The sequence below is a fragment of the Tenebrio molitor genome, chromosome X (assembly GCF_963966145.1).
Source record: "Tenebrio molitor chromosome X, icTenMoli1.1, whole genome shotgun sequence".
In the NCBI taxonomy this organism is placed as follows: Eukaryota; Metazoa; Arthropoda; class Insecta; order Coleoptera; family Tenebrionidae; genus Tenebrio; species Tenebrio molitor.
In genome coordinates, this window is record NC_091055.1 from 3992389 (window position 1) to 4018726 (window position 26338).

The window sequence follows — 26338 nt, forward strand, 5'->3', positions numbered from 1 at the left end:
AGGGTGTTTCTGAAATAAGTGCATTAATTTTAACTGGTAATAGAACTCATCAAAAGGAACAACTTTTCTCTCTGCCATTTTGGCGAAAAACGTTGCGTAATGGCTTAAAAAAATAGGAAAGATTTTCCTAAAACCGTTCATATCTCCAAAACTGAGCTACCTAAAAACGTAAAACAACCAGATTCTTACGAAGTGGATTTTTTGCTATACGGGTAGATTTATTTGAATTTCGATTTCGGCGTTAAAACACGTTTTCTGGATGAAAATGGATATTTTTTTCATATTAGCGCTGATCTCAATTAGCTATTTTAGTGAAACATTTCTCCAATTTTTTTTTGTAATTAAACATCGTTTTTCGGCAAAATGGTAGATAGAAAAGTTGTTCCTTTTGACGAGTTCTATTACCAGTTAAAATTAATGTACTTATTTCTGTTACACGTTGTATATACAGGGTGATACATATTTTAGCCAGTGGTAGATTCCGATTTCAAAAGGCTCTTAACAATAAAATATTGAGTCATACATCAAAAATTGGTAAAAATTACCATATCGGTCTTTTCATTATTAGTAAATGCCGTTCTTCGCTAATTTATTAATTATTATTGTCATATCATGTCATAATAGAAGCAAAGAATTGTTGCTATAGAAAAAATATTGGTATTATAAGGTCGCTTCATTTTGACATTCGATTCCTTCGAGTCACCCCGGTAGCTTGTTTCAACGTAAAATATTTTCATTTATCTGCGGTTCTTAAAAGGTGGTAGTACACTCTTCAACATGCTTTATCTCCCACAATTTTAACGTTAGAACCTAGACATTTTTGTATGAGTGTCAAGGGGTCGGAATCTACCACCGGGTAAAGTTTGTATGATACTATATGAATCACCCTGTATATATATATATCGGGTGTATATAAAGGCGTGTGTTAGTTAATTTTAACACGGAGCAGAGCTTGTTAAATGAAACGTTTTTTCTATTTGAATTTTTTTACAAAAAAGCATTAATAATTGATTTAAAATTTTGAATAAATTAGTCATCAAAATGTATACCCGCTTATAGGTAAGGGCGAAAATTTTCTGTTGTGGTAGAAACGGATCCTTCTGTAAAATGTTACGTTGTTATAATTAAATAATTAAAATCAAAATTCTTATGGTTACCAAAAAATAGAGACTAGTTAAATTCACAAAACGACTCATTATTTGGTAAAAATTGGGGGACAAAAAATCTTGGAAAACTTTTGTGCGAATTTTGAAAAATGTTATATGTAGAGAAAAGTTTCATAAATTGACGGGTTCTTCCACTGGTTAAAATTAACACACGTATTTCAGATACACCCTGTATATATTTTTAATGTTGAGGACAAAATTTTCTTTTAAATTTTGTTCGAATAATCGGACAGAAGAAATTTAAAAGAGCACGATGGGATTCCTCAGGTCGGGAATAAAGGGCACACATACATAATCGGGACTGGTTTTCCTCATTAAAACAAAAATTCCTTTGATAATTTCTCTAGTGAAATGAATTAATTAGTGGATGGCGTGAAGTTCGCAACTTTTCCGTTAGAGAAGTAGTTATAGGGTACTTTGTAAAATGACAAGTTTTTCGTTTTAGGTGTTTGCTTCAGAGGGATAAAGATAAATATTGGGGATGATAATGTCGGTTGTGAGAGTTGTTGTCCATTTGGTATCGAAAAATCCGGATTTGGGGAACACGAAAGTGCTGTTTGGTGGGAGATTAATTTGTTGATCTGGGATGGGAAATGTTTGGTGTCCGAGGAAGATCTAAGTGTGGCGGCCTCGTTCATTAATAAGTGATGGCGGCGTGGGTATTTTTGGTCGAGGGGCGGTGTTAATTGTGTTGGAAGTGTCGATTTCGGGCGGGATGCGTTAATATTAATATAAATGGCCCGTTCGGAAGTTACAGGTAAGAAGATGAAAAAGTTTGGCGCTAATCGATCGAAGAGCAGTAGTTACGGTCGTGCGGTTGTGGGTAGCGCAATGCTGGGGACGGGGGTCGGGGGCAAAGCTTGGGGGTAGTCGGCTTCCGTGGAGGCGATGGGATTTCGCCGGGGGATTCGTCAAGATAAATGGGATGAAGTTTGGGGCTATGTAGGAACGCTTATGTATCTACATCAGGTTGAGCTTCTAAAATATAAGTAGTGGTATTTGGTTTTTGTTGTCCGCTATAACGGAAGAAACTTATTTACAAGATATCACTTAACGGGACCTCTCCCGCCGTGTCGCTCAGGATTACAGGATTAAAAGCTACAAATCTGAATAGGATCCGACCACCGCTGGGAAATCGACGGGATCGTCTCACATTACCCTTTCAAAAACGGCTCACTATTAATTAATAAACAGATCGACAAAGGACACGACCGAATATTTTTCCTGTTGTTCCTGCAATATTTACACGAAATTATTTACCCCTGCGAAGCTCCAAAAGTACTCAACGGCTTCTGGGAATTACCGACCCTTAGCAAATTTTACTGCTTTCAACCCTACATCTTTGTAATTATTTGTTGATTTCCTTCAACTTTATGAGCCCCGCTGCCACCAACAAAACACTATCTCCCCCCATTACCGACTTAACACCATATGCAAAAAATTCCAAACCCCAACTGCAATAACAATTACCTCTTCAACTTCAGCAATAACTGCCATAAACATAACCTATCGCCCCCCAAGCGCCCAAATTTCTCTTCGACGATCATTTTAATCGCACAAGAATTTATCAAAAGGCATTAGGGGTTCGAAAAGTTTGTGACTTTTTACGTAAGCGTGCTTTGGGACATCCGAGGGTTGAAGAACATGTTGACAATGTACAAATGGCTTTTTGAATTTATAATAAGGTTGTCTGCTGTTGACAAACATGTGTATTTAGTCGCTCGGTATTGTAAATTTCGTTGAAACTCGGCATTATTAAATATTTATAGTGATTACGACACCGTGAATTGGTTTTATTGTGGAAAAATATTTGTACGTCAAAGTGGAAGAATGTCGTTGTATCGAAATATCGACGTTTATTACGATTATCACAGCAATATAATCGAGCAAATTGACTAAGGTTAAAGGTTGCCTTATGTGGAAAGCCATTTACGAGCAGACAAGCGAAACATTTTTTCTGTGGAAAATAAATAGTTGCTCGACGCTTTTATATTGCAAAAGAACAATCATCGAATTATGTAATAAATTCGATTTCGCCCTGACCGATGAGAAACGAGCGAAAAATCTTAATTTTATTTCAATTAAATCCAGCAGCACCGAACATTTACATTTTATTATAATTCCGTTTAAATTATTGACGAAAATTCATTCGTACAATCAATTTCGACTAAAATTGTTCTTTTTTTCCCTGTTCAAGGCGAACTCCTCGAAAATTGCAAATTAATTGCTCGGGGATAATTAAATATTGAAATTCACCAAATTCAACGAGTTTTATCAGAATCGTAAGATCAAAGAAGTTATATTTAGGCGTGGACCCAAAGCCATAGAGGAACACATACAAATTACGCGTTTAAATATTTCAAAAGATCCTTACACGTGTCGATTCGAAAAGAAAAATTTATTGCGAACGCTACTTTGAGTGATTACTGAATTTTTTGCCGACCTGAAAACGCTAAATTATTTTTCATCTCTCCTGAAGAGCTTTGTCATCGCGACCCGCAACTCGTTTCGCTGCAAAAAACTCCACCTCCGACCACCAACCACCCCTAATTCAGCCCAAGTTTCATAACAAACTTGTTCAAAAAGAGTATATATACACTCTTTTTACCGCTGGAGCAGCTTAAATTTCAATTATTGTCGCTTAAATAAATTCCATATTCATGTCGACGCTGCTTTGACTAGCTCAAAAACTACCCTTCAAATGATGTTTTGGCGAATCATCGGTGACAGATTTTATTTTTTGCAGCATTCACGCACCGTCACCTTTGCCACGCTTTCCACCGGTAAGTACCAAAAAATGTCATTTTCACGAGCAAATATTTTTTCTTTTATTTCGAGGTAAAATTTGGGAATCAATTGGAACAGAATTTTGTATTGCATGCTTTTAAGTATCGGAGGTCAAGGGTAAGACGGAAATTGAGGCTAAAAGTGCGATGCTTATAAATCTACCTTTGAATTAGTCTATTTATAGTGTCTGATGTGTGGTTAAATCGAAATTGCGATATGGTGCTGGTGTTTGTATTGGTTGCTCAGACACTATTATCGGGTCATATAACAAATCAACGTGAAAACAGTCATTATCAACCATCATTATGTCCCCCAATTGAAACCTTATCGAACATGTCCGATCGATTACCCCTATTCCACATTCCCGCCAAAAATTGAAACATTAAAAAATTTTCACCAGAAGATCACAGTTTTCAGCACTACTTCAATATTAGTGCGAATTGAATACACACTTTTTATATCATGCTTTGTGTTTTCCCCTCGGAGTCGTAAACTTGGACTTTATTCCGCTTTAGAATTCGAAATTTAAATTTCATGTCGATAGGTTAAACAGTTTCGGGGAAAATCGATTGACAGAGTAGATGATAGCGCCTGTGACAAGATTAAAAACTGTTACTTTATAGAAAATAGGAAAAATATTATTTCAAGCAAGAGCGTCACAATTGTTGGGTTTGAGGGTATTACACAACCTGAAATATTCGTTCCATTAAAATAACAAAATTAATTAATAGAAGTGTTCCGTTGCAATCGCTTTTCAAAAAATTTAGAAAACGAAAAATTGCTGATGTTGATTAAACATTTAATTTTACTACTGTAATATATCATGCGTTCAAATGAAAAAAAGTAAACCAATTGGAGCAGTATAAAGCTTGAATTCCCCGCCGTTTGACACGAGTGACATTTATTTTGGTAATTGTTGACTTTACCTACTTGTGGAATTTTCGCGTTTTTTCTGGCTAGACAGCCTCAGGGCGTCCTCCTACATCGTTTCCCACCACTCAAACCTTGTGCAAATGAATTTTCCTTGCCCTTTAGTTATACTAGACATTGATGCGACCTTGAAACACAACAAGAGAGAAAAACAAGGGCATTTTCACAAGGTTTGAGTGGTGGGAAACGATGTAGGAGGACGCCCTAAGGGTGTCTGGCCAGAAAAAACGCGAAAATCCCACAAGTAGGTAAAGTCAACAATCACCTTTATTTTTAGCAAAGATATTTGCTTCGAGGATTAGAAATCCTTAGTCATTCTATTTTTAATGTAAAACATGGCAAAGAAAGAAAAGACAGAAAGTTTTTTTGTTTATAAATTTTAGATTAGCTGTCAACATGCTCTAATTACAACTGTCATTTTACACTTTAAAAAAAGCAAAACAACTGACGGTTTCCTTGGCCCTCCCAACCCAGGGTTTCATTTGAACGCCTGATATTAATTTATGCGACATGTATCAAAAAATGCATTGGTGAAGAGCTGCTGAGAAAAACAAAAATTCGAAAACGTGTGACGCAGATTACACTATTACTATTACACATAACCATAGACTAAGGTTAACATAAACTAACACTGGATTTGTGAGTTACATTGCTGTTGAAGTTAGTAACGGTGACTCCTTCGTATAGGAACCGCTCGCAAACCAAATTCATTTTTAAGCTTAGTAAATAAGTAAATTAAGCCTTGAGTTTTCAAATCGTTCGTTTTTAACAGCCGCTTTTAACTATACGTTTTTTTGAAACATTGGTAATATACAGGGTGTTTTCGAAGTTGAGGCGTTCCTTTTAACATGTGATAGTATGCGTTGTGCTAAAGAATTTTAGCCAAAATCACCTTAGTAAAATGTGTACGGCAATGAAGTTAATTTTTTTGAAATTTTTGAAACCGGTCCTGCTCAAATTTGCGCTGATTTGTTAGAAATTAGAATTGACAAAAAAAGATCAAATGAGGATGGACGTTAATCAAAAATACTGTCAGAGTTGTCACCTAATTAGTCGGAATGGTTTTATCGTTACGAAAATAATGAGCTCACAGATATGTTACTAATGTATATGGGCAACGTTATCACGTTATCAGAATGCAGCTGTGGCGTCCAGAGAGTACGCAGAGCGATTTCCAAAAAGACACCATCCTGGGCCACGTCAGTTATTAATCTAGTACAGCAGAGAAATAGACAGGACCGGACTCAAAATTTTAGAAAACAATAAAAATATACAAACAATTATCTCCGTTAATACAAACATTTTTCTAAGAAGAGTTAGGCTAAAATTCTTAAGAATAATGTATAGTACTTCGTGTTACAAGGAACACCTCAACTTCGAAAACACCCTGTATATGTGTAGGTAATAATAAATCATTTTTTGGCACCCTTAATGAAAAGGTAATTTTACGTACTCCCGAGCGGACGAAAAGTAACCCTTTTTCGGATGCCGACCGTGGCGCCATCTGTTGGTCTGTTTAGTAAGTTAACAACGAAACCGACAAAACCGAGTAGACCAACTGAAAACATTTGACAGTTAAATTTAACCAAAGTATTTTATTTGCCCGAAAAAGTATTACATACATATATCGTTATTTCTGGTGCTTATTTGGTGCATAATAAAAAAAATGAACGTTTATATAATCGATAGCAACAGCGAAAGTGATGAAGAAATGTCTAATACAACAGCGAAACTGATGAATAAATGCTTAATACGCCGCCGGACATCGCAGATGATAATAATCGCAATAATTGTCGTAAATTATGTAAATGTGTAAGTAATTATATTGCAAATAGCAAAATAAATTTGTAATTTTTCCAATTGCTTTGTAGTTCGTGCGGTCGCCTAAAAAATTTAATGTGCACTTCTACCCAAAAACGCGTCTTTTGTCTTCGCTTGTTTTCAAGCCTCGGCTGCTCCTCGGCTAGAAAACCCAGACTCGGATGAAAAAGACGCACTTTTCGGCCTTGATACACAAATAACTATTGTAAAATTTTACGAAAATGTAATGTAAAATTTCTTTAAATAGACCTTCCAGATAATTTAGGTAATTCTCGTATTTTTCCACAGACATGTATCTATTAAATCTGTAAATAATATCGAAAAATTTTCCGAGGTAATAAGACGTTGACGTTGGGATCGTCAAGAAAAGTTGCATGCAAATGAAATTCTTTTATCTGTACTGTAGGGTATGAAATAATGAGCCAACCTGTCAACATTTCTCATATGTGACAAGAAACTAAATAGGAAAATCTCTGAAGGAGAGAAGCAGACGAACATTATTTGTATTAACTGCAGACGAACTAAACCCGAACATTATCGTTTCAGTCTGAACATGATAAAACAGGTCTGAAGGCGTGTCTCTTGTGGCTCAGTTGCTATCAAATTGTGTATTTTAAAAAATAGAATTGAAACAATTCAATCTTGTTTTTAAAACCTTTAAACTTTATTCAGGTTTTTTATTCTCATTGAAAAGGAACTACCACTCGTAAACCGCTGGCGTAATCAAGTTGATCCAGCAACTCTTGTTAACACGCTAGAACTAGATGGAAAGAATAAATTGTCAGAAAGTTTTTAATATGTGCGTCAAGAATAATTTGATAAAAAAGTATTGAGCAGAAGACCGGCAAGAAACAAATTTTATCTTTGACATTTTTCTGACTTGGGACTTTTTTCAGATGAGACCATTAATAAAATAATGATGTTATGTTAATATAGTCAATAGATTAATGGAATAATTTGATTAATTTGGAGGTGTCAAGCTTTATAGATATTTTTCGGTGTTAATTAGATAGTCTGTAGTTGATAGTTGACGAAGCTGCATTTCATGAATTTTAGAACGAGCTGTAATTAAAATCTAATTAAATTAAGTAGCTGGGTCAAACGCGAAAATAAAGGCGGACAACAAAATTATTACGAATCTGTTATCACAGGAAGATAAAACGGTAATAATAAGACGAGAGTTTCCACGTCCAAATTTAACGATGGCCCCAAATTAACACTAAACATAATCGTGAGCACATTAGACGTATTAAAATGAAATTCTATATGATGGACATCAAGTTGAATTGGTCGAAACTCACTGCAAAATGACGTGAATTGACTAATTAAATCGGATTAATTTTTGCAGCAATCCTCGTCGGACGAGGAATCAAATTTCAAAGAGCGAAAATAACAACGTACCATTTGGGTGAATGAAATTATTAATGAAATTGATAAAAGCTCCATTTATTCAATTTCGTCCGTGGCTGTTGTTACAAATATGAAAAGAGGGTTCTTGATTTTAGGGGGAGGAAAAGGTCTCGTCAATATTTTTGCGAGGGACAGTGTTGTATATATAATATTTAACAGCTCCCCGAAGCCACTTCCTGCCATGATGTACCCAATGGAGCACATAAACTACATCAGAAGATGAAAATTGCCAAGTCTCACTACTACATTTGATAAGTTCAAATTTATGTTGATCAAATGGCTGAGTGTTGTGCCTCCTTCAACAGCTAAATGTAACGGAGATAACGCCGGTCGGTTAACAAAAGGCGAAGGAACGAGATTGTTTTGGTCACTATCGACTTTCATAAAAATGTTTCATATAAGGATATGATACAATCCTTGCATTCCAAACGAATGGCCGAATCGCGCCGGCGGATTCATTCTTTTTGGATCGTTCGAACGGCGATCGATCACCTTTTAGAAGCGCCTTTTCGGTTCAGATCCACCGACCAAAAGCCGCCAATTTGTTTGCACTGAATTTTAAAAAAAGTGTTAAAAACGCCTATATTTTTGTATTATATTTTATGGAAACATCCCCTTTAAAGCGGCAGGGCTGACGTTTGATTACATTAAAAGTTATTTTGCGTCGGATAAATTGAAACAACGAGATGTTCAAACACAAGTAATACAAGTATATTGCACAGATTTACTCCGAGTTATCTGATTTATGAATTTTAAAAAAATCTATTTTCCAATGTAAATACATATATATTTGTGTGGAAACTGTTCTAGGAAAAAGTAATTGGCAGGATATGGCGTGCTCCCTCCCGCACATAATGCGTTTTATTAAAAAGATATCGCGAATTCGATTGATTTACGAAAACATAAAAAGAGATCTCGTAATAAAATCCGACAAATGGAGTCTCTTTCGATACAAATTTGCCCATTTTTTATATGAGAATACATGACTTCATAACGAAAATCTAAATAAGCTGAAATTGTTTTAAACATTCCGAAATGCACTAACGAAATTCCGCACACCGAAAATTTTGTCAATTAAAAAATATTCATAAATCAGATCGACGAAGAAATTTGGAAATATGTCGGCATTTCTCGACAACGGGATCAGCTGTCAACGTTGTTATTATAATAAAATCATGCTTATCTGATACAGCAGAGCTTTGAAACTTACATCGCCGCCACCCTCTTGTTGAATAAAATCAATTAATCTCCACAGTCACAAGTTCTAGCAAGACGTAACAAATTTTGCTAAATTATGGATGTTTCACCACAACAAATTGAGGTGTCATTTAAAATTATTCCAAGCTGAAAAAGACATTTTATAAATGACAACAAACAAACATTTTGAAGCTGAATTATTTTTAACACATTTTTCAGCTAAGAAAAACCTTCTGCATGATTACAGATAGCGGCCAATTTCCGTTTAAATTTCAAAATATTATTGAAAATCACTTTTTTTTTTTTAATATATCACATATGTCAAATTGTTGATTGTGATGAAAGAAAAAAATATTTTTCAAAAATATTGAACAATTTGATTCCTTAGTTTTTGTTGTAAAAGTTCTTGGACATTTTTATTTAAAAAATTAAACGGTAATTAAATGATGCTCATAAGAATAATAATAAGTTTGGCATTACATGTTACATATTTGAAAATTATATTTATATTCAAGCTGTCGAAAATCGCTTGGCTTTTTTTTGTAACCGGACTTGAAACACTTCAAATCCTAGGAGTTGAAATGTCCACAACCGAGTCAAATGTAAGGTCATTTGAAGCATTTCTCAAGATTTATTTATCAATAATTACACGAAATACTTAATAATTAAATTATCCCTATTAAAAACAGCCTCAAAAAGCGAAGTAACGAAATTATTGGCCAATATTTAAGGTGCCACTATCGTGTAGCACGAGTCACCCATGTGCACGGACGACAGGATGTCAAAATCAAAAATAGCAAGATGGCCGTTCAACCTTAAAGAGTAAACTTTAGACTTGAGTTGACTTTACTAATATTGTTGAACCTTCAAGTACTAATAATATTGCAAGAAGAGAACTAGGAATTACTGATGCCTTAAAATTTGAAAATCGTAAGTTTGAAAATTGTCATTTTACTGTAACTGCAGCAAAAGAAAATAAATGAGTTCATGTCCGATTTTTTTTGTGATCCGTTTAAAACATAAAATAGTATATGTATATCATTCAGAGTAGAAGGTCTCCTGGTGCTTCGCCCAGTTGTCGACCTCGATTTCGTCTCTGGGTAGCACAAAAAGACTTACTTCTACTCTTAATGATATAATCTACTATTTTTCAACGATAATAATGAACAGAACATAAATGGTGAAAGTAATATGTATTGTAATTTTGATCATCACCAGATAAAGGAATATAGAGTGTCTCAGCTAAGAGTTTCGAGCCTAATATCTCGATTATTTTCTAACGGATTTTTGTGAAATTTAAGATATTTTAGACACGGTGAAGAGTAAAATCCCATTAATGCAAAAACATAATTTTTTCATGCCTTTTTAAAATGTTTAATAATCACCTAAGGTTTATATCAAAAAATTGATCGTAAATAAAAAATGCTGTAAGAAGAAACTCGTCCTTGAAAGACGTCTAGTTTGAAGAAAAAAGAAAAAACCTGTGTTAAATGTGGCTGCAGATGCAAAAACGTAGACGCCTATGAAACAAACGAGCACTATCGCTGAATTTTGGTCACCCCTCTTCGCACAAACGCAGGTGACATATTTGACGTTTATCTTTCTAACCTTACAAACACTTATAAAGTTAAAGACAACATTTGGACATAATTTATTATACTGGATGCTTTAATTCTTCCAAAATGGACTAAAACAGGATCTGGATATTTTAGCAAGGTAATTTAGTTCACGTACGCTTCTTGTGTCTTCAAACAAATTGACGACTCTCTGAACCTTACATTTTGTAAAGCCTACATTTGGATAGTGTTCCACGAGAAAACGAACTGTCATGGAAGTTTTTACGACACTCATCATTGGCAAAAATTGTTTCCTTTTTCAACAATATTGAAATTTCTGCCATTGTAGTCCATTTTTAGAGTATCTTCAATAAATTTACACAATTTGACTTTTCTAATAAATCGCGCCCATTTTTAACAGATTTTAAGGGGTGTACAAAATGTTGCTTGGCAACTTTCCATCAATTGTTTCAAAACGTAACTACTCATTCCTTTAGATCAAATTTTTAACAACAAAATCTAATCTTTTCGTTTAATGTTTAACAATCTAATAATTTTCAATAAAGGAAACATGTATTAAAATTACATGTTTTAACTTGAGGTAATTTTATTATTACTAATTGAACCTTCACCGTCTAAAATATCTGTATTTTAAATTTCATAAATATCCGTTGGCAAATAATCGTGATGTTAGGCTCGAAAGTCTTAGCCGAGACACCCTGTATTTTGAAAATAAATGAACAAGCTAATTTTTAGTTTCTTGTGTTGCTAAAAAGTCCTTAACTTTCTACTGATCATGAAAATAAGACAGCAAGTGGTACATGTCAGTCTATCACTTTCCATTCAAATAAATCCGAAATATTTTTGAAAAAGTCTTCTTTTAGAGAATATGTATTATTATTTTATTTTATCATCTGTTGCTGTCATTTCTTGAATACGTTCAGAAAAACTATTTCTAAAATGTCGTAATAAAGAAGAGCTAATTAGTGGTACGATCGTTGAAAAATTTTAATATTTTAATAGATTTTTATTTGCGAATGAAGAAAAATAAACGAGTGATGTGCACAAGAAGAAATAATTTTTCGTGTGACCTTTAAACCCTGTCTAAGTCTCACTCCAACAGACCGTTCAATTCCGTTTAAGAGAATTGAAAACAAGATAATACGTGGGAAATGTTGTTTGTTTCACCGCAGCCCTATTAAAATAAATCTCTTCTTGTTTTTGATAAATAAAGCGGATAATTCGTAAACGTTTGTATTCGTGTGAGAGAATGTATTTTTTGAACGGTACGTAATATGATTTAAAAAAAAATTACACGCACAATTGTTAGAGATCTCCGTTATCCAAAGCTATTTGAGGCAACTGACCTGAAAGAGAATTAGGGGAATTAGCTTATTTTTTAATTACAACAGCAACACATGTGTGTAAATCTGCTTGCGTGTGTTTTTTCCGCTTTTTTGCCGACAAAAATCGACTTGTTTTTTTCTACCTGACCGATTTTTAAGTCTCATTAAATTTGCACATTGTTATCCTGTTTCTGATTGGTTTATAAAAGTGTATCGCGAATGAAGTTTCGCTCCCTCAAAGTTGGAAAAATTTATCTTTCGAATACAAAAAGAGTTTATTTGTAATGTAAATCTACAAATTCAAGGAAGCATCCGTTGCGAGATGTCAGAGGGAAAATTTGAAATCGAACGCGAATACATCGCTGAAGGCTTTTATGTAATAAACAGAATTGACGTATATATTTTTCAATACAAGCGGACTTCTAGCAAGCGAAGTATGAAAACTTTTCAACCTAAAGACACATAAGATATAATAAATTACCAAAATATCCGACAATCAAACATCTAAAGTTTCAGATACACTTCGCAAACCTCACCATTCACTACAATCATCAATCACTTAGCGCGAAAAACATTACACTTCTTCCACCAAAATAAAAACACCCTGTACCTACAGCCCTAATGACACTGCTAATGAAATTATTTTGTCTCCTTCGACTTCTCTCTTCTGTTCCGCGATTCAGACGAATCACTTAAAAATTCCTTCCAGATCTGCCATTTATAATTCAAACCTTTTAAACCCCACGACAAACTCGAACAAATTAACCAATCGACCGAAATATTTTACAATACCTGGTGGGCCAAGAAACACGTGAAATTTTTGATTAAGCTCTCGAACCGAGGCGAACGGCTGTAACTCATAACGTAAAGAGTAATACGAAAGCTCACATGTTTATTATGTCCGTCGATCACGCGAGGGTAAATGAAGGGATGGCGTGAAAACAAAGAGAAACTCTTAAGCCGTGCGGAAAGATCTCGAAGAGTACGCGACCCCAAAATGTCTTCCTTATTTTTTAAACAATTCTAAAGGAATTAGGAGCGAGAGAGAGAGGGTGGGATCGGGGGTGGACGGTTGCGGGAGAGACGGCGACGGGGATTAAGGTGGGTGCGGATTTTCCTCCTATTGCAAATGAATAAGGTCGATTCCGACGAAATTAGAGAAAAAAAATCTTAGAGAGGATCGAATCGTTTGGCGAATTCGCGAATAATGACGGCTCCTGTGGCGGCGATTCGCTTATTTGCCAACGTTTCAATTTAGCCTACGTGTGAATATTTTTATGGGGTTATAATAATAAAAAAATAAGAGCAAGCATGTGCTTCGTGTAATAAAAGGGTAATCATTTTTATAGAGTTGGCGGCACTCGTAAATATTTCAAGATGTCCGACGCGCCGCAGATTACAAAAATCCACTACAAACAAAATAATTAACATTAGACGAGCAAATGCAGAAATCAATAGTCGAACACAAAGACGTTAGGGCGGTCGAGGATTATGTCGTAACCACCCTCAATGGCGAAGTACCGATTCGGAGAAAGCTGATAAAACAGTACTGGTACCATTAAACGCCCCCAATTAAAACACTGGCGGTATCGGGGCGTTATTGGCCTTCTTCAATCTAATTACAGTTTAAGTCGCCATTAAAACATTGATGTATGTGGGCGGTTATGCCCGAATAAAACAGCCTTATTGGCTTATATCATGATAAATAATTGCTCATAAAGAAAGTAAATAAACTAGTTGGACGTTTTATAGAGAACCATTTTCAGATCTTAATTTCCTGATATCATTTGCGGCTCAAATGAACACTCTCGCACAGTGGTGTAACAAACGTCGACTCCCAACTGCACAAATATGGAAAATACCTTCAAATTGTTTATTCCTTTTAAACTAATGTCCGTGTTTTTCACCTAACACATAAAAAAGATAACATCGCGACCGTAAAAAACCAATAAAACTAAGATGGTCGCCCTCATATCAAAAAAATTTATGTCCCTGGCGTTTTTTAGTTAAAAGTGACTTGACACGCGACATATTGAGTTCCAAAAAATTATTACATATATGTATTCTAGCAAATCATCGTAAATACATACTCGTATGTCTATTATAACTAGAATTTTTTGAATTGTAAAAATTTTTATTGACAAATATATTTTATAAATAATAACAAATAAAACACAAACATGACAATTATGTTATTGCAAAAATATATTTTAAAAATCAAAAAATTGCTTATTTCTTGCCTTTATTTTGTTGCTCAAGATATCTTAACTCATTAATTTATCTAGAAAACAAACATAGAAATAAAACTGAGATGGTTGTTCTGGCGTTAAAAAGTTTGTGACATTTTTTAACACCGCGTATAGTGCGTTCAAAAAAGATTGTACTTCTTGCGGAGTCAATAGATGTTGTGTAATTTTAAAGTGGGAGTAAATAATATTTCACAGTGTACTTATTGGATTAGCTTTCTTAGTTTTGATTAATGTGTATGATCACGGAGCGGGGATTATTCGAGACGATTACCTAAATTTAATTGTTACGCCACTGGCGAAGCGTAATGGGTGAGGCAAAATGAATTTGTTTTCGTTTGACACGGATTGCGAGAGTTTTAATTCGACAATTAAAATAATCCGAGTCCACATCGGTTCTTGATTATTTTTCTTGTTATTATGTCGGAGGATTTGAACAAACGTAAACAAATAGGTGTGTGGGAATCAGCAAAACCGACGAAAGTTGTAAGCTCGTCGCTTATTTCACGATTTGATTGAAATGCTTTTGTACAACTCAATTAAATTAACTTTCATTATTATTCAAAGATAGTTGAAAACAACGAAGTTTCGCGAAACACTGTACAATTTTAATTATAAACAGAACTGGGCCGGGGCTTCTCCTGAGATTTCGGAATGTCGTAATTCCTCATTTGAATAAAAGAATCGGGAAGTTTTACTGACTTTGGAAGATTTTCAAATTCTTGTTTACTCCTCTGCCCGATGGAAACTTTTAAGAACCGTTCAACCGTGCACCGAAACGATTTTAGACAATAACTTTTATTAGCTCCTAACCGATAATTCATTATTTTTATTTAAATCAAGTTTTGTCTGACCTCGATAAAAATACAACCCCCAAACGTCGAAAAGGTGGAAAACCACAAAAATGACAAATTCCACTAGAAAATTTTAATAAATGCTTTGTCTCAACTTCACGAGCGTTAAAAGAAGTCGAATTAGCATTTGAGTGTTGGCCAATAAAGCTGCTAGTATTCTGTATTAATATCTCAGTTATAACGCTGTTGTTTGAGCTAAAGTGGGCTATAATTAATAATACATGCCACTGAGAGCTAATGAATTTGCAACAGTTGTACTTCCGACATTATATGTTCCTATAAATTTGGTGCGAGTTAAATATATTTTAAAATTGTAGAAATCATTGCGAAAATGACTAAAACATGAGCCTCCAGATGTTCCATAATTGAGACAGAAAAAATAGTTTTTATATTCTATAAATACATAAGAGAATGCTAAATCTGGCGAGTATGATGGATCGCATTTCGGCGTGAGCCGCCTCACTATGAAATGATGTTAAATTCAAAAGCAATCATTCGATATATTGATCAAAGTGGTTTCTTTATTCATGGCGTGGATTTTTTTTGTGATTATTGTAAAAATGTTTGATGTAAACGGCTTGTCGGAACGCACTTCGTTCTTTACGCTTTCAACAAAACTTTTAAATTTCTTACGTCAATCAAAAACAGATGTACGTAATAAAGCACGAGAACGTTTTTGTTGACAAAACTCTAGGAGTGAGTCAAAGGAAAAGGATCGGGCTCGGGTGAGGCACAAAATTATTAAACACAAGACCGAGAAAAATGTCAAATTTCTAAATACACATATTTACATCAAGAAAGACTAAATTAAATCGTCACGCCAACAAAATTAGTTATCATGCGGTTTTAGTAAAAATAACTGTTTATACTTACTGTTGCATTTTAAAAAATACTCAAAACGTGGATAAATATTTATAATCTAATCTGTATCTCGAGACGTCAAGATAAAATAAAAATGAGAAGTAGTAGATTGATAAAATAAATCTATATCTGTCTAACTGGCTAAGCAAATCACTATCATTGAAAAAAATTTAGCTGTCCGAGACCAGCCTAAAATTTACCAACAGTTTAGAGATGAAAATAAGTTATGCGTTAAAATTTTTTTTTGGAAATTTGCAAAAATTCAATTTTTTGACAGTTACCAGTATCAATTTAGGCAAATTAATTTACTACGACTGTACGTACATACTGTTAAACCAGCTTATTTGGTTAATTAGCTGATAGTTAAAGGTTTAAAAAGCTAAATGCGCTAAAGAACCAAACCGGTTTAAAAATTATTCTTTTTTGACCGCTTATACAGCTATCCCCAAAAAAAAGGACGGGTCCATTGCTCCCTTATTTATTGGGAGATTTTAATTATTTATACATCAAATTAAATGGTTATGAGTAGGCTGCAAAAGGGCCTAATAAATTCACCCCAAGGGATCCAAGGCTAAACTCTCAAAATATTTTTTTCAAATTCAAACACATTTTTTTTAGTCATTCTGATAGAGATTTTTATTCTGAAAACAACAATGTATCACATCATACCAAAAATACAAAAAACAATATGTAAAAAACGCTTCTCTTGTCTATCCTCAAACTGGGTTTTGCACAATCGCATACGTTATTATTTATCATTTGTTTTTCCAGCTAACTTATTTTGGTTATTACTTATTACATTGTAACGTAATGCATTATGATCGCTTCTCGCTTGGTGCTCGTCATTTGTTTCAAAAGTTAGTGTTCTTTTTTACACAAGGCTAAATAGTGTCTTATTCTTTTTGTTTAATTTTTCTTATGGGAAGTTATACTTGTCATTGTTGTTTTCAGAATAAAAATCTTTATAATAATTATTAAAGAAAAGTATATACATATTCCAATTTGAAAAAAAATATTTTGACAGTTTAACCTTGAAGCTATACGTGAATTTAGTAGGCTATTTTGTGGCCTACTCACCACCATTTAATTTGGTACATAGGTCATTAAAATCTTCCAATAAATAAGGGAGCTAAGAACTCGTCTATTTTTGGGGAACCCTGTATAAGAAAATATACCTAATTTAATCACTTAAACCGTATAGCCTTAAATTGAACATGTCAAATAAGTTAACCGGTTTTACCATGACCCAATTAACTAAGATAACTACCTTAACTGGTTAAAGCAGTTAAACCGTGCAGTCTTAGTTTTATCAAAGGCTTAAATATTTGAGATTTTGCTTCTACGATAATTCCCACTGCAGTTTTCAAAAATTTAGACAATGTGTGGAAAATTAAAAAAAAAAATGTTAATGAGTATGCATTTATATTAATTTAACGCGTTTCCTGTTCCATTCCCATAGTATTTAGAATGTCCCGCAAGGTACTACTTTGGGTCCTAAACTATTTCAATTTTTATAAATTTAACCACCTCTTATAGCTAATTTATGGATAATGATTTTTATTTTGTCAATATTGTACATATATCAATTTCAACATACATAATAAGTATACAATTGCCAGCGACGTCATTACCGGCGAACATATTCCACCACATTGTTTCAGATCTTGAAAAAATAAACCAGAAACTTCAACATGGCTTCAACAATATCCCAATTAACTCGTAGGATAAATATATTGATCTGGATGTCGTTGCACAGAACTCGTCTAATATAATGCACGAAATAAAATGACGACGACAGAATTCGATAAACCCTCAATTCATTTGCAAAATAAAAGTCTGCTGCTTAAATCAATTTTAATAAACTTTATTATCAATATTTTACTAACGACGTCGTGCAGTATCGGATAAAAATTTTATCAGCAAAGATTTATAGTGTTCAGAATACTTAGTCAGTGAATTGGAGCGTAGTGAATTTTAAACAAAAAAAAATTGGCAAGCTAAATGTTAATTAGATAAATAATACGAATGTGAACACAGGAAAAATAATTACGTAATCATCTCCGTTTTCCTCTGTGAATAACGTAGTAAATTAGATATTAATATTTATGATACTTAATTATAATATTCGTAATGATAAATCCGGCCTGAATACCGTGTCACGGGATGTGCGTGGGTCCGAATAAATTTGGACAGCATTTTTTAAAATGTCTCTCTGTCTCATCGGGCTGTGGAAAATATATGCTTAACCGGCGACAATATTTCTCAGCGCGGAAATTAAGTTGGTGGGAAATTTGATGCAAGACTAGTTGCAATCGTTTAGATGCAGGATAAAGATATCGACAGCTCAGCCGGCACCGAAGTGATGAAACCTGCTGAAGACTTAATTCGCAGATCCACCTCGACGTCGACATTAAATTTGTCCCGAAAACAGTTTTTCATTAGTAATTAAAAAATTCTGTCTCGAAGGGAGTCCTCGCGGTGTCGGTGAGCAACGATATTAGATTACCTTGTCCGTGTATTTCTTTCGCTTGCTCAAAAGATTACGATTAATATTTGAAAAGTCCCGAAGTTCGTTTACTTAATAATTTTCGCCAATTAGCCGGCTCCCAGCGAACTGTATTATCGAGGAGGTTTATCATTTAGACAAATCGTTATTTGCCGAAAGACAGAAACCGTGACGGCGCAATAACAAATTGCACGAAGGGAAGATTATTTATTGCAAGCGAATATCGAACCTGCCTCTTAGATCAAAGCATTCCAGAATTATTAAAAAGAAAATCGCATTTGGGGCTGTGTTTTTGAAGATTATAATTCTCCCGGGGAGAGATTTAGGGCATATTACGTCCATGCGAACACACCCCTATATTTCGGCCCTGACCTTAGGCCGCAGATTTAGAATTTGACAGAAAACGACGACAGTCTACTGTTGACAATGAAAAAGACGTAGACGTGGACAGGCCCCGATGCAAATTGGGAGTGGAGAAGAAGTTTGATGGAGGAGTTCCGCCGACGTTTAACACCTAATTCCGCCCTGTCATAACTTCGATTATCGACTTATGTTAATAGACAGGTTCACACGTTTGTTTGTTTTTGCCCTTGTTTATTTGTCTACGCTAAATTCTGTTCCCGAGTATAATCCCATAAATCACATCGTATAGATTACGCCTCCCGCTCCATTTAATCAACTTGTCACCAATTTTTTTAATCTGGATTTCATAATATGGAGTAGACTGCTGAATAAACAAACACAGATACACGCATCGACCTATCTTTGTATTAGCCACATTCGCACAACCGCACCGAGGATAATAAGGAACCAAATGAAAATTTACTCCTATTTACGTTTAAATAAAACTGTCTCCGTCACTTAACTAAATCCAGTTCCAAAGATATATTGTTTAATTTCGGAGGAACTACGTTTTCTATAAATCAAAAATCGTGGCTCGATACAACGACCAAGATATCTTTACCATTCGAAGGGGTGGTTTCACCCAGACAGACATTGTACAGACGACACTTGTTAGTTTGTGATGTGATCTTCACAGTCTGGCACATGAATAGGCAAGAAATTCTTTTGAAAACATCCAAGTTCAGAATAAATTCTATCGCACGAATTATTACTCCTACCTGAATAAAGCTCCTGTTTGTCGACGTCGCTGTGTACACAACAAAGTGTTTATCACTTGCAAATACAAAAACAAACAACAAAAACCGTGCAAAATAAAATGGTCACCGTCATCAATACGGTACTGATTTTGTTTTGATTTCAAGGTTATATTTACACAACAATACAGACTAATGTCAAAATAATCTGAAGAACTGAAGAATCTTTGTGGAAACGATAATATTGTTTTTGTTTATTGTTATCAGTAGCCAGTACTATTGTTGTGTTGTAAAATGCAAACTGTACAAACTATCAAAGTACCTAAATAAATCTATTCTTCTTATTCTTATTCATCCTAAAAAATTAAATTAGAATGTCCTGTAACATTTCTCAAGAACCTTATAGTCCACCAGTTAAACATTGGTAATCAATCGGAGTCAGATCTGGAAGTCATGCTGGCTAATTGACTCACTTTTGAGATGATTTAACTTGTCAGTGTACAACGTCGAAAACACTGCAAGTGTTTCTTTCCGATTATTATTAAAGCTCTTGCCATTATTGCCAACAATAAACCAATTAATGTTGTAAATGATTAATTGGTTGTTAAAAAGAACGAATTAATTGATATTAAAAACATTTATGTATAATGACAATTAGTTGGTATGATTTCAAATGAAATTTAATGGACCACTTCATGACTACAATACTTTATTGATTGCTTTGCACCAAATACCTACACTTTATTGCTTAACTAAAGCTGACGCACGTTTCGACAGCAAAGCTGTCGAGCGACGATGATGACAACTCTAGTTAGTGTTTTAATTTTTTTTTGAACTGGAAATACATGAAAAAAGGAAAATTGAAGACATTTTATAATGTGTTTTAAATGACTTCTCTCCAAGCTAATTTAAAGTAATTGTATTGTGTTGTATTGTATTGCCACCACACGTATTCAATGAGGGGTAGATCGAGCAACGGTGCTGGCAAATCAAGAGTTTTACATCTTTGGGTTACCATAACACGTTTTATTGTTTTCGTTGAAAGTGCAGCACTGCCTTCAGTGTTTATTCAATCGTGAAGGATTTTATGGCATCCGTTCCAATTTGCATAATAAAAAATATATTATTTGCTTAGCAGAGTAAACTGATAGATCTGTTTTGGGGATTTAAATATAAAATAGAAGTTGTCTGTTTTTGTTTGAACTACTCGTAATGTAATTTCGGATGTAGGTAAAAGTCGGCGAGAAAATTTTAATCGAGATTGGAAACTTGTAAAGTTTGGGGAGATGTCACCAAAAGTTTAAGAGCAAAGTCTGGTGGAAATCGAAGCTCGGAACATTATCTGAATTTAGACTTTCACTCCATCTTATAACAACATATCTATCGTGCATCATGGTCTATTTGTAAGATCAAAACTGTATCAAAACTGAGAGATTCTTCAGTCGAAGCGAGAAGTTGGGAGATCGATCTTTAGGTGGATCTCAATATTAGATTGTTATTTTGATTGATGACATTTAGAAGTTTACTTATGGAATTATTAATGCCAGATAGAAATTGGAAAATGGAAATTTTGTAGACATCACAGATGTTTGCTTCTAATTAGTTAACTCCCGTGTATGTTTTGCATTCATTAAAGCTGCACGAAACCTTCTTATTGTTATGTTAGTTTGCTCTTGCTAAATCCACTACTGCGGGGATGTATGCAATGATTTAATTAACTCAACTGTAACATCACACTTGACCCTTTTTCGCGCAGGTGGACCGACAAACCTCCAAGATTTACCAACTTCCTAACGACATTGGTAAAAATTTTCGGAAAAATTAACAGTGTCTCGCCATAAAAACACCGTAAACCAGAGAGTAGCAATTTTCAGTAAATTGAATTTGTGACTTTTTAGAAAAGCGGTCCGGAAGTCGCGCTTTTGACGCAGATCCGGCATAGCAACGCTAACATTGGGGTGGCTGCTGAACGTAACACATTTTTTACAAAACTTTCCCGAGTAATTTTATTGAGTTCCTTGTTTTCCCTCCCGACGGTAAAGGTTTGTTTTTAATCGAACGAATCGAAAAGATATTAATCTAAATGTGTTAAGGTGGGTGCAGCTCGGACCTTGATTTATCTACCAACTTCCAACCGTTTTCGTTAAAATTCTATATGTAAACACGGAAATAAAATTATCTTCTGCTTTGAAAGAAGCGAAGCGGTGCAACAAACAATTTAGATTTATTCAAATATGTCATGCTTGAAGTAGACGCATACGAGTACATGCAAATGCAATAAGAACCTTACTTTTATTTCTGACAAGAACCATTTAAAGCAGTGTCTTTCTTATTTTACGTCGTTACACCACTCACGAACAATTTTGTTTATATTTTCGATCGAAAAGAATTTAGTGCGACTGAGTGCTGACAGATGGCGATCGGTATGTTTACCTACGGTATGCAACCCTATTAACACGCTAAGTACTTCCTAATTAGATGAAAAACCGTACATGATGTTATGTAGGTGTAAGTAGATTATTTGGTGTTAGTCTGATATTAAATATATTCTATGTAAGCATCAAGGGTGAGACGAGAATACCTGTCTAGTGTGATTAGAAGTTTAGAATTTGGGATGCAAGCCTAGGATAGATAATTAAATTTGATTAATTCATTAAACCATCTAGAGCAAAATTTCCTTATTACTGATGCCGAGGGAATTTACTAAAGCACTACGCATGTTGTCCTTGACACAGCGTATCCTGCATCTCCTAACACCTAATCATATTCCCTGTTTTGATTTAAATTTAATGGCTTTAATTTATCTTGATCATAATGTAACACTTCTATATCAATTAATTCGAACAATCCCCTTTTCGTTACTATTACCTCCCTCATTTCATTAATAAATACCAGACTTATTAACACAACTTCATAATAGGCACTCTAACACGACACATCACAAAACACTTTACTTTTAATTGACTATTTTGAGCCAAACAAATTAGCCGAAGAATTTCTAAAGCGAGACAACAATACACCGCCAGAACAGCGACGACAGCTTTAGGGCACCACGTCGCAAAATCAATGAACATTCAAACATCAAATTCTCACCAACTTTTCCTGTCAAAACTTCCATACTGACTAATTACGAATCTGACTTTACTATTTTCGTTAAAAAATCCAAATCGACAAATTTACCAATCACCTAATAGCGCGTTTGCGTCGGCTTTGTGGCGACTTCATTTCTGTCAATATGTATGCACATTTCCCTCTGTCGACTCTGTTTGTTCTTTTCCTTTGATCAGTTTTTTAAAGCGGCGAAAGAAATCGCCCAGCAGAAGTCATAATAGCTTTTTCTGAATTCACAGCTGGAACAAATAAATTTTGATTTATATTTTTTCTCCATTGTGCGTGTTGGCTTTGAACCCAAAATTTGTAAGAGAGTTTATCGCGTCGTCTTTGGTCCAAACATATTTTCTTCCTATCAGCACGCCTTTCACTCTCTGTATGTTTTGGGAATTTTGCTTCCTAGAAAATATTTATTTTTCGAACTTCCACCAAATGTAATTTCATCTGCCAACACTTTCACCTCCGACAACTTCGACACACGTACTCCCAAAACTCATTCCGCCGGATTCATTTTAACATACTCTAAGAGTTCAATCTCTTCGAGCAGCGTTCGGTTCCTGGAGATGATTTAATGAAAACGTGGCACATGCAGGTGTAGAGACAAAACAAACCCCGGGCTGTGTACAGGAGGGTAACGAGCAAACAAGCGCGCCACTGTTGTGTTAAGGGGCCAAGAATTGAACGCTAAATCTGATTTGAATTGATCGAAATGTGAACTTCTTTTTCAATCAATTCCACCCACGATTTACATTAATTATATTTCTACTGACGAACACAACTCAAATGTTCAAATTATCGAGGTAATGTTGCCAGAGACATTTTTCACGACTTCGATAATAACGTCCCCTTTGAAGTATGTTTTCTGTTTAATGTTACAATTTCACAATCAACTGAAAGAGTCAACATCAACTTACAAAAAATTCCAGATTGCCTCCAGCTGTTTCATTTTTAATGAATAATTTAATTGCTGAAATCCAGTGACATACACATTATATATTAAAAACAAATAAAGAACATGTTTACATTATTTCATATCCTGTAGGTATATTATTTATGAAGAATTAATTAAAACCACACACAGTTTAGAACTTCAGAAATTAGACTTCCCCATTCTGCGATTTGATTTTTTCGCATAATTCTTTGATCGGTAGTAAACCACATTTTATGATTGTTAAAATCACCGATACGGGTGTCACTTTTCATACAGACCATTAATAAAAATAACGAAGCTTGTTTTTACAAATTCGGACGCGCTGCCACATAATTACATATTGGTGAAATTGTTGTGGGGTATAAGATCACACCACAACGACCGACAGCCTCTAGCTACAAATTTGTCACGGCACGTAACACTACAAGGGTGCTCGATGTAGCACCTTATAGAATAAATAGGGTAGACGCATTTCAAAACAATAGCTTTCTAGTTTCAGTCTCGATCGGCTCGACATCCTTTTTCACTTTACTGAACATTACTGTAAAAAAATTAAACGAATGACCTCTCCGTTTTTATTTTTTTAACAAGTAATACTCAGTGTCAGAGGTCACAAGTTAGTGCGCAGATTATGGCTGCAGAAGGTCATCTCACAATAAAGGACGCCACTTTTCACTTTTCTTAGTCAAAAGATGATGACGATCATTTTATGTGTCCAGTCTACGCAAACACAGATAAGATTGCTTGGGTATTAAATTCCTCATTCATTATTTTACCACACTTTCTTTTGAACTGTCTTCGATGTCACTACATCAAGGTAATAAATAACATTGGGTCTGTTTTGGGTTTTTCTGAAAAGACAAATTAAATGTTAAATGATAACTGTTTCGTTTTTTCTTATCTGGAAAATGTTACCAATATCTGCACGCAATAGAAAATTTTGTACTTTTTCTTTTCTACTATTGTTGAGACAGCTTTTGCGAAAGGTAAGAAATATGCATGTTTAACAAAAACATATCTTGAAGAATTGTTTGAGATTTTTTTTGTCTGAGGGCAAACTTGGAGGAAAAAATTAAAACATAAATTTTGATTTCTACGATAAAGAAATGCTGAGTAGATTAGGTTTGCTATTTGGAGTGGTTTCTTCCAGTTAGCTTGACCTCACAGAAGAATAAAACGGTGTAGAAATTCTATAACAATTCTATCTTTCATAAAACAATATGTATACTCGTATGTAGTGGTCATCAATTGTTAATTCTCAAGCAAAGTACAAAAGTGCAATTTCTCTAGAGACAACCTTGGAAGAAAATGTTTGACTTCATATTGCAGTTTTCAACAGAAATAAAGTGATTTAAACCCGATTGCTCGATTCAATACAAAGTAATTCAGTTTCTTATTTGGTTGAAAATCTCAACCAACAAGTTTATGTCCAAAGATCAACAACATTCGTCGTAGATTTCGTGTCCTTGTGTCAAATTATTTATGACCAAAATTAGTTTTAAAAAATAAATCTACATCTAGCAGGAAATTTTCTTTTTGGCCTCCTGTGATGGAAACTTTGCAAATACGCACCTTTCGCGTCACAAGAAACTTTGTTTTTACAGCGACTGTGCGACGGTGAATTTTTCCCACATACTATGCAGCAAAGTAAATAATCGTTGTTTTTAACCTTTAGAAACGTAGAAGAAATACACAATTTTAAATTAATGAAGCTGAGTTTCAGGAGAACAATATGTATACATTTTGAATTCAATTAGTTTTAGAAAATAAAATCTAAAAGAAATGAAAATAGCAGCGCCATCTGTCCGTTCTACCTTACATTTGACAATTGTTGGGTGCGTTCCATTAAAATTCGAAAAGCAGTAATTGTTTTTAACATTTTAAATTAATAAACCTGTGCCAAAAAGCATTATACATGTGTGAAACATTTTGCAACACTTAGTTTATGAAACACTCCGCTGCGCGTGGTGTTTCAAATTAAAATTCGCGCTGCAAATGTAACTTCTCACACTCGATTGTAAATATCTATTTTAGCAACAATACTGATATGCTGTTACCAAACATATTTCTTCAGTTTTCTTAAAGAAGTTTCATACTTTTACTTAATTGCAGATTTTTCAATGAAGTCTTAAACTTTTTAACAGGTCTCGACAAGTTTTCAAGAGGTTTTCAACAAATGAAAAAGGTAACCTCATTTTCGCGATACGATGTGCACTAAAATACAATTGCAATGATGAATATATACCAAAAATTACAATTGATTTGTATTTGTTCTTTTGGCGACTTTAACGATTAATTATTAAACGAATGAAAAATTTGCAACATCATTTTGTTGCAACGTGAAAATTTCAGTAGATACATTTGGCCAGTAATGGGTTATAAAATAGTCACAAATCCGTTATGCATAGATACAAAATATTAAAGACTACTTAAATTATTAATTGGTCGTAATTGCACGGCGTAAAATTGAAATCTGATTGGGTTTGATAACGTGGCACATTTCACGAGTCGAAAGCATT

The 26338-nt window shown here is 34.3% G+C and overlaps 1 protein-coding gene across 2 annotated transcripts in view; it reads left to right on the forward strand.

The window, feature by feature from the left end:
- Positions 1-26338, forward strand: part of LOC138139924 (uncharacterized) — a 110544-nt gene that overhangs the window by 44711 nt on the left and 39495 nt on the right. Inside the window, exon 2 of one of the 2 annotated variants that reach the window (XM_069060512.1) lies at positions 3913-3949. The exons of the other annotated variant lie outside the window; for it this stretch is intronic. The gene's annotated coding sequence lies outside the window, so the exon portion shown is untranslated. The remainder of the gene's footprint in view (positions 1-3912; positions 3950-26338) is intronic. 2 annotated transcript variants of the gene reach the window in all.